Genomic DNA, 8,040 nt, shown 5'->3' with positions numbered 1-8,040 from the left:
ACACTCGGAGTCGGCTCCCCTATTGGTTCGATTAATAATTGGTCCAATGGGACCATTTCCAGCCTTCTTTTCTGTAACTATAAAACTTTTCCAGATCTTCATGGTCAAAAAGTAGTTGTTCCATATGCTTCACCTTTGTAAAGGTGTTTTTCTGCAAAAATATATCATCAAAAACATCCTCATCATTAGTGAATACTTTTATTTTCACCAAAGTGATGAAATTATTGACAGTGCCAAATGGGCCGTACTACTGTCCAGGGAATTTGGGTAATTTCAGAGATAGCATGTTCTCTACTTCTTTGAACGCGTGTCCCAGGTTGTGTAGTGAAAATTCTCTGCACTATACAGGGAATGCAGGGCAAATGGTATTTTTTGACTCTTTTAGTGTACAGCTCATTCCTCCCTCACTAGCCGTCTGATAGGCTATATCCCTAGCCATCAATTTATCTGGAACATAGTATGGCAGGATATGGGGGGAGGTGATGCTGCCAAAAACTCTGATATATGTAAATGTTTCCTCCCCGAACCATATGGCCACTGGGAGGATGTCAACTTTAGCTTCTTGGGAAAACCTGGGGGCATCTCGATTATAAAGATGCTTGTGAATAAGGAGCATAACTCCATGGAAAATCTTGAAAAAAATGTTGTTGAAAATTGGATTCCCACATGACCTTGTGGTACATGTGAATGGGAAGTGGATTTTGAACAGTACATTTCCATCCCATGATGGGGAAATTTGAACTAAAACAAATAGCATCCATAGTTTCTCATAAAAAATGGAGGGTAAACCCTCGAAGCAATACTTCTTCTTCTTCTATACTCAATACATGTTTTTGCTAAATTGTCTGACAAGACTTGGGCCCAATTCATTATAGTTTCATTAACGACTGTGTCTATTAACAACAACCACTCTGGGGAGAACTTAGTACTATATGGTTTTCCAAACAGTCTACATAACAAAGCCGATGCAAAACTATAAGGGGGACAAATAGATGCAGTAGTCTACATACCATTTTTGTCTTTCTTGATTTTCTCTTCATTATTTGACCAGGCACAGGTGCAATCCCCTGGGTTGTTTTTCTCTTTAGCAAACTTATCTACGAATTGCCTATTGTAGATGACCTATGGCTCTGATAGGTGGTACATAAGCCATAGGTTGTCTGGGGTAAAATATCCGATGACCTCTTGGCTTCTCGTCTTGAATTCTCTGTCTGAGATGTCGGCTTCATCGATAACCCATTTTACCATGTCAGTATAAGGGATTATCTTCGGCCAAGCAGATATGCGGTGAAAAAACGAGCAAGCCGTCTCTAGTATGGAAGCGTCTGAGGAATCTCGTCCGTCAACTGTAACGTTTGTTTCCATAATCCTAGGTTGTTCCTCCTCTAGTATGTTGTACATAGCCTCCCACGTAGAGGTTCCTCCCTCTCTACTACATTTGGTATCTGTGAATAGGGGAGTCATATCTGTCTTCTCAAAGGCTACAGCCTTGCCTTTCTTCCCCATTGTTCTCAACACTCTGCTCTGTGGGTTTTTCCTGAAATGAAGAACAATAGCTATCAGACACACAAAGATGAATGTAAAAATGAAATAATGCAAATAGATGGTAAAGGTGGTAAAAGAAGCATTATTTGAACGCACGTAATGAGATATCGTATCAAGCTAAATGGCTTTTCACACATAAATGCAGTTATTTCCCACTGATGCCCACTAATGATTCATTATCAGTTAGCTTTATTGCTCATAAATGTTTGCGTTGTAAAATAGGATGAAAGCTTCTAGGGTGGTGAGCCATTGTATTGCGATGATAGTGATTATGCGATTTGCATCGCAATATCGCAAGATGTGCCTTTTGGTATTCTTACCTCCTATTGTGTGTCTGCGAGATGCAAGATGCGAGCCATCCGTTAGCTGTTTGACGTATAGATAATCGATAGGTTTATCCTATGCAATAGACTTGACAGACTCGAAATATTTACTTTTAATATTCTAAGGTGTGGGTCCAGACGCCAATCACATTTCGCAATATCGATTGGCGGTAAGTGCAAATCGTTTTCTTGAATGCCCGAAATGCGATGCGATAAAAGTCAAAGCGCCATCATAGTTTTGCATCTCGCAAATTTCGCTATATCGTTTTTAAGAAAGAGTTCTTTATAACTCGTAATATGTGATGCGAGACTTAAGCCTAAAAAGCTTAAGGACTTATGTTTTCGTCGGATTTTATGATAATTTAGACCATGGAGCCCTTATTTAATAATTTTTCTTGATTTTGGAGGTTTTTTAGAAAGGTCCTTTGGTGGGTTTTAGACACGTTATATATGAAAAGGTAAGTCTTTAGTAGTAACTCCCAAAAAGGCTTTGATTGTTATCTTTGCTTTATTAAAAAATAGAAGAAATGACTAAATGCTAAGTTTTTTTTTTTTTTTGGATGAAACTTTTTAAAGGGTCCCCATTTATAAATGTAACATTACCTACTATCATTAACAAATTGGGGGTTGTTGAATACCTCAACAATTAGCGATTCACTTGGAAGAACCAGTTATCTCTGAGAGTTTTTTGAAATTTCTAAAACTTCCAAAATAAAGATAGTTTTGAAAATAAAACAAATTATATGGAATATAAGGTAAGAAATACTGCTTTTGTAATAAAACAATCATCTACCTAACTACTATTCTTTTGACTATTCTTTTCTTATAAAAAGTAACTTTGTCTACATCAGTATTTACTTGGTTTTTTAAAGATAAAAGCCATGAGTCTCTCCCCAGATTGGTTTTTGGTTTACTCCGTTGTCGTAGGTAGAGCCTCTACTGCCAACAGGCGTTCATAGCCTCGACAAGGTTACCTTTTAAACTAGAAATGACCTAGTATTCCACTTAAAGCAGAATGCAATTTTAAAGATAAGCTCATAAGTCTAATTATTGCTTTCTTTATTTTCTGAAGTAATTCATTTGTTGCTTCAGCTTTTCATCTCTATTTCCTAAAGGACATTGTCTTGGTTTTGTGACCAACATTAACAATGCCATTCACTTGATTCGTAACTTAACAGAACAAGTTGGCTCATGATGAGACCCCTTGTCTTTTGATTATTATAATCATAAGTCATTACCTTGTTTTGATATGATATTTTGGTAATGTCAGTTTAGTTATAATCTTATGATCATGGTAAGCGGGCTCTTGATGAAACCTCTTATCCTTTAAGTTTAGGTATATTTTAGAATTACACTCTAAAAATGAAAATTGACTGAGTGGGGAGGATCATTGGCCCCCTAAGAGCTTTTTGACGACAGTTGTAGAGTTTTTAGAGATGCATTTTTGGAGAGAGACTTTTCTTTGTATAGATTCTTTTCTAGACCGATGTAAAGGAGCAGTTTCTCTTTTAAAGTTAAGCTTCATCAAAATTAGATAATTAAGGAGGAAGACAGTCAATTTAAGAGCAATCAAACTTAACTATGCATTTCATATGTGAATATTACTTTCATAAAAATCTTTACTTATACAAGCGAAAAGTCAAAATTGAAAAGAGATTATCCTTTGTAAAACCAAAAGTAAATGCTTTTGAATTGGTATTATTATTTCTAAAGGAAATTTTTAACTATGGGAAATAATATACAGTGAACATAAGAGATCATGTTTTATGGAAAGTATTTCTTTAGGACCTGTCCATTAACAGGTAGAGATTCTCTCTTACCTAATAAATCCTGTAGCAGAAAAGTTGATAGGCCTAACTGTTCCACAATCTGAAATGGGCCCAGCCACATTTTTTGGAACTTGCTATGCTTACCTTTCTCTTCATGGAATTTATCCCATTTTAATACTAGGTCTCCGAGTTGGAAAGATTTTGAAGCTACAAAATTTGAATCAAAGGAGGCTTTGACTAACTGCTGATGATGTGCATGCGTGGTCTTGGCTTTTTCCCTTTCCTCTTCAAGCTTAAGAATTTGTAATTGTCTAACCTGCATAGATGAGGAAGGGGTTTCTCCAATGAATTGAACTAAGGCTAAGGAGGGAATGGCTATGTTTGTTGGTAAGACTGCTTCTTTTCCATAGACCAAATTAAAAGGAGAAGTGCTAATGGAGGCTTTTTGAGTTATTCGATTTTCCCATAGAGCAAACACTAAAGACTTATGCCAGTTATTTTGGCCTTGGTCAACAGTACGTTTAATAATCCTGATGAGATTTTTGTTTGTGGATTCGGCTAGTCCATTTCCTTGTGGATAATAATTTTCCAAATACTTAAGCTTAAAACCTCTTTTAAGAGAAAATTTTGTCATAACATTGCCTGAAAAATAAGATGCATTATCAAATATTAAAGCAGATGGTAAGCCAAATCTGGTGATGATAAATTGATCTATAAATTCAATAATATTTTCTGAATTGGCTACCTTCAGTGGGATTGCCTCTACCCATTTGGTGAAATAATTAGTGGTTGTAAGAATGTATCTATGTTGTTTAGAAGAATGAGGAACGATCTCACCTATTACGTCCAATCCCCATTGTTCAAATGGTTGGTCAATGTTGACAGGTTGTAATGGTAGTGCGGGTTTTCTCTGTCTTCCAGCAGCTATTTGACAAACCTTACATCTTCTTACATAACTGTGTGCATCTTTGAACAAAGTTGGCTAGTAATAGCCGGCATGCAGGATTTTATGTGCTGTAGTGTCACCTCCAAAGTGACCACCAGCTGGTCCATCATGAAGTTCCTACAACACCTTCTCTGCCTCATATTTTTCAAGACATCTAAGTAAAACATAATCATAATTTCTTTTGAAAAGTACATCGTTGACAATCTGATATTGCCTTGCTTTTAATCTCAAGGCTCTTTTCTTTGTGTAATTCAATTTGGCTGGTGCATATCCATTTTTAAAGTAAAATATGATATCAGGATACCTTGATTCTGTGTCATTGAGGCTTACCTCATAGACGTATACATCGTCATCTGAATGCTGCAACTCTGATAGATTCAAAGCACCCGCCAACATCCTGCAAAAACCTTGACCTTTTACAATTTTAGCTGGTTTAATTTATATGTCATATTCTTGCAGGGCAGTGACCCAGTTTGCTCTATTTTCTCCTACGTCCCTTTGTATTAAAATATTTCTCATTGCTAAGAAGGGTGCTATGACTTTAGGGTGGGTTTTGAGGAGAAAAGGTCTGAAGTGTTTTATAGATTTGAAAACAACAAAAGCTTGTTTTTCGACATCTGAATAATTTAATTCAGCTCCTTGCAAATTGGAGCTAAAGAAAGATATTGGAGCTTCAACCTTATCTTGATTTTCTTGTGTTAATATGGCCGCATATGATTTCTCGGAAGCGAAAGTATATAAAATGAAATGATTGGAAAAATTCGGGGTTGCTAGAGATGGGGTGTTAATAATTGCTTGTTTTATCAAGCTAAAAGCTTCATGTTTCGAATGTCCCCATTTAAACAAAGAATTTTTCTTTATCATGGATTGAAGAGGTAAAACAATTCTTGTGAAGTCAGGACAAATCTTTTAACAAAATTTATTTGACCTAGGAAAGATTGCATTGATTTCTTGTTATGTCGTAAAGGTATTTCAAAAATTTCTCTAATTTTGTCAGGGTCGATATGAATTCCTACTTTGGAAACAATGAATCCAAGGAGCTTTCCTTCACTTAACGTGAAAAAAGACTTTTTGGGGTTCAAAGAAATTCCATACATTTGGCAATGTTCAAAGATTTGTTTCAAGTCTCTTAGATGATTACTATGTTTTTTGGAGTATACTGCTATATCATCTAAGTAGATCACTACTGACTTATTTACCAAAACTTTGAAGGCTATATCCATGGTTCTCTGGAAAGTAGCACCAGCGTTGACAGTCCAAATGGCATCTTCGGATAAGCATAAGTGCCCCACTTTGTCCTGAGTGTAGTTTTCAGTTGATCATCTGGATGTACTAAGATTTGATTATAACCTGAGAATCCATTCAAGAAAGACATTAGTTCATAGCCCTCTACTGATTGTAAAATCTATTCCATAGGATGTAATGGGAAATTGTCTTTTTGGCAAGCTTTATTGAGGTTGTGGAAATCTATACATATCCAAATATCACCGTTCCTTTTCCTGACTAGGACAAGATTGGAAACCCCATGGGGAGTGTTTGATAGGAAAAATAGTTTTGGCTTTCAACAGTTTGTTCAACTCAAATTTAATTTGACTTTCTAAATTAGGATGGATTTTCCTCAATTTCTGCTGAATAGGTCTTTCATTAGATATCATAGGAATAGTGTGTTGGATAATAGAGGTGTCATATGTCTTGAGATCTTCATAGTTCCATGCAAATATATTCTTATATCTTTTCAACAAACTTATAAAAGATGCTTTTTCATTTGACGTAAGACCTAGACCTAAGTTAATGTTTTGAGGTTTTAAATTAGTCCCAAGATTGATCAATTCAAACCTCTGAGTTGAACTCTGAAGTTTTGAATTGGTAGATTGTTTAAATCTGTCTTTAAGGTCATATAAATCTTCCAACTTAACTACGGACTTTGGTATAGCATTAATGACTATTTCTTGTTTAAGTTGGTTATCATGCTGGTCTTCATCAACTATCTAGTCGTCGTACAAGCCTTCTGAGGTCAGGAAGCTTATGATATCTGGATCGTTATTAAAGACTCTCTAGTTGGTGATATTATCAGGGATGGAAGGCCTAAAAATTAATTCAATGGAGAATCGATATGGGTTATAATCTTCTGGAGGGATAAGCTTGGAAGCGACATTAGCTAGAAGATCGGCACTAGCATTCTGGAGTCTTGGGATAGGGGAAATATTAAACGCAGTAAAGTGGAGAGTCAGATCTTGAACTAACGACTGATAATGTTTCAAGTGTCCTGATAAACAATGTATAGTGTTTCTTACCTGTTTTATGACAATTTATGAATCCCCGAATACTTGGAGGTATTTTACGTTAAGGCCAATTTCCTTATACAGACCTTGAACTAGTGCCTCATATTCAGCAGTATTGTTGGTGCAATCAAATTCAAGTCTGCATGCTAGCATAGTTTTCTCCCCCTCTGGGCTAACTAAGATGCAACCTGCTCCTGCTCCATCATTGGATTTAGATCCATCAAAAAATAATTTCCAAAATAAAGATTTAACTACAGGTTTATCTACAAAATTTACACATTTAGAAGTGTCTATTTGGGAAAAATTTTCAATTTGAGAGACAACAGAGTTTTCTAAGAAAGGTGAAGTATGAGCATTGAAATTTCCTAGAAATGATTCTACATAATAATTTCCGATGATGTTGTTGCTATACGCAACTGGTTTGTTTTCTCCTTCTAATTTTGTCACTCTAAACTTTTGATGTTTCTTGCAATCAACCCTTATTTGATTTGGTTTACCGTTATAGGGAAGCCACAGGTGAGACCAGTTAGTTGCAAAATAACTATGAAGTTTTTCTGACCAGTCTCTACTAAGGATTAAACCATAGAACTCAGGAATGTCAGCTACAAGTATGTCAATGACTTGACAAACTTTGGTGTTTGATGAAAGTCTTATGGTTACTTGATTAAGTTCCCCGACGACTTCGACTTAAGAGCGATCTAACTGAACTATTCGTACAACAGATTTCTGAGACTAAACATTCAAATTCTCACAAACTATTATGGGCAAGATGTTAGATGAAGATCCAAAATCAACTAGATAATTGTGTAAGTTTTTGTTGAAGACTTCAAAAGTAAGAAGAAACGATGGAGTGTAGGATTTTAATCTTCCTCCAATTAAAGCTATATTAGTTGGATCTATCTTATTCAAAGAAGCAGTAGGGGGTCTTCCCATTTCTTGGGTAGCTTGCGAGATTACGATAGTAGGAAGTGGTGTAGTAGGTATTGCTTTAAGTTATTTCAGAAGAAACTTCTGCTGATGTTTCAATTTTCTAAGCTCATGAAATGTAATGTTTGCCCTAGTTTTCTTCATATCATCAACAATATTATATTCCATTTCATCAGAAACTATCAAATTTTTAGATGAAGGAGAAGGATCAAATTGAGTAGGTGTAGTCTGAGTGGATTTTGGTAAAA

Source organism: Pinus tabuliformis, chromosome 9, assembly GCF_031772625.1.
Source record: "Pinus tabuliformis cultivar Carrire ecotype Pingquan chromosome 9, CPIR1, whole genome shotgun sequence".
NCBI classification, from domain to species: Eukaryota; Viridiplantae; Streptophyta; class Pinopsida; order Pinales; family Pinaceae; genus Pinus; species Pinus tabuliformis.
This window is presented reverse-complemented; position numbering follows the sequence as displayed.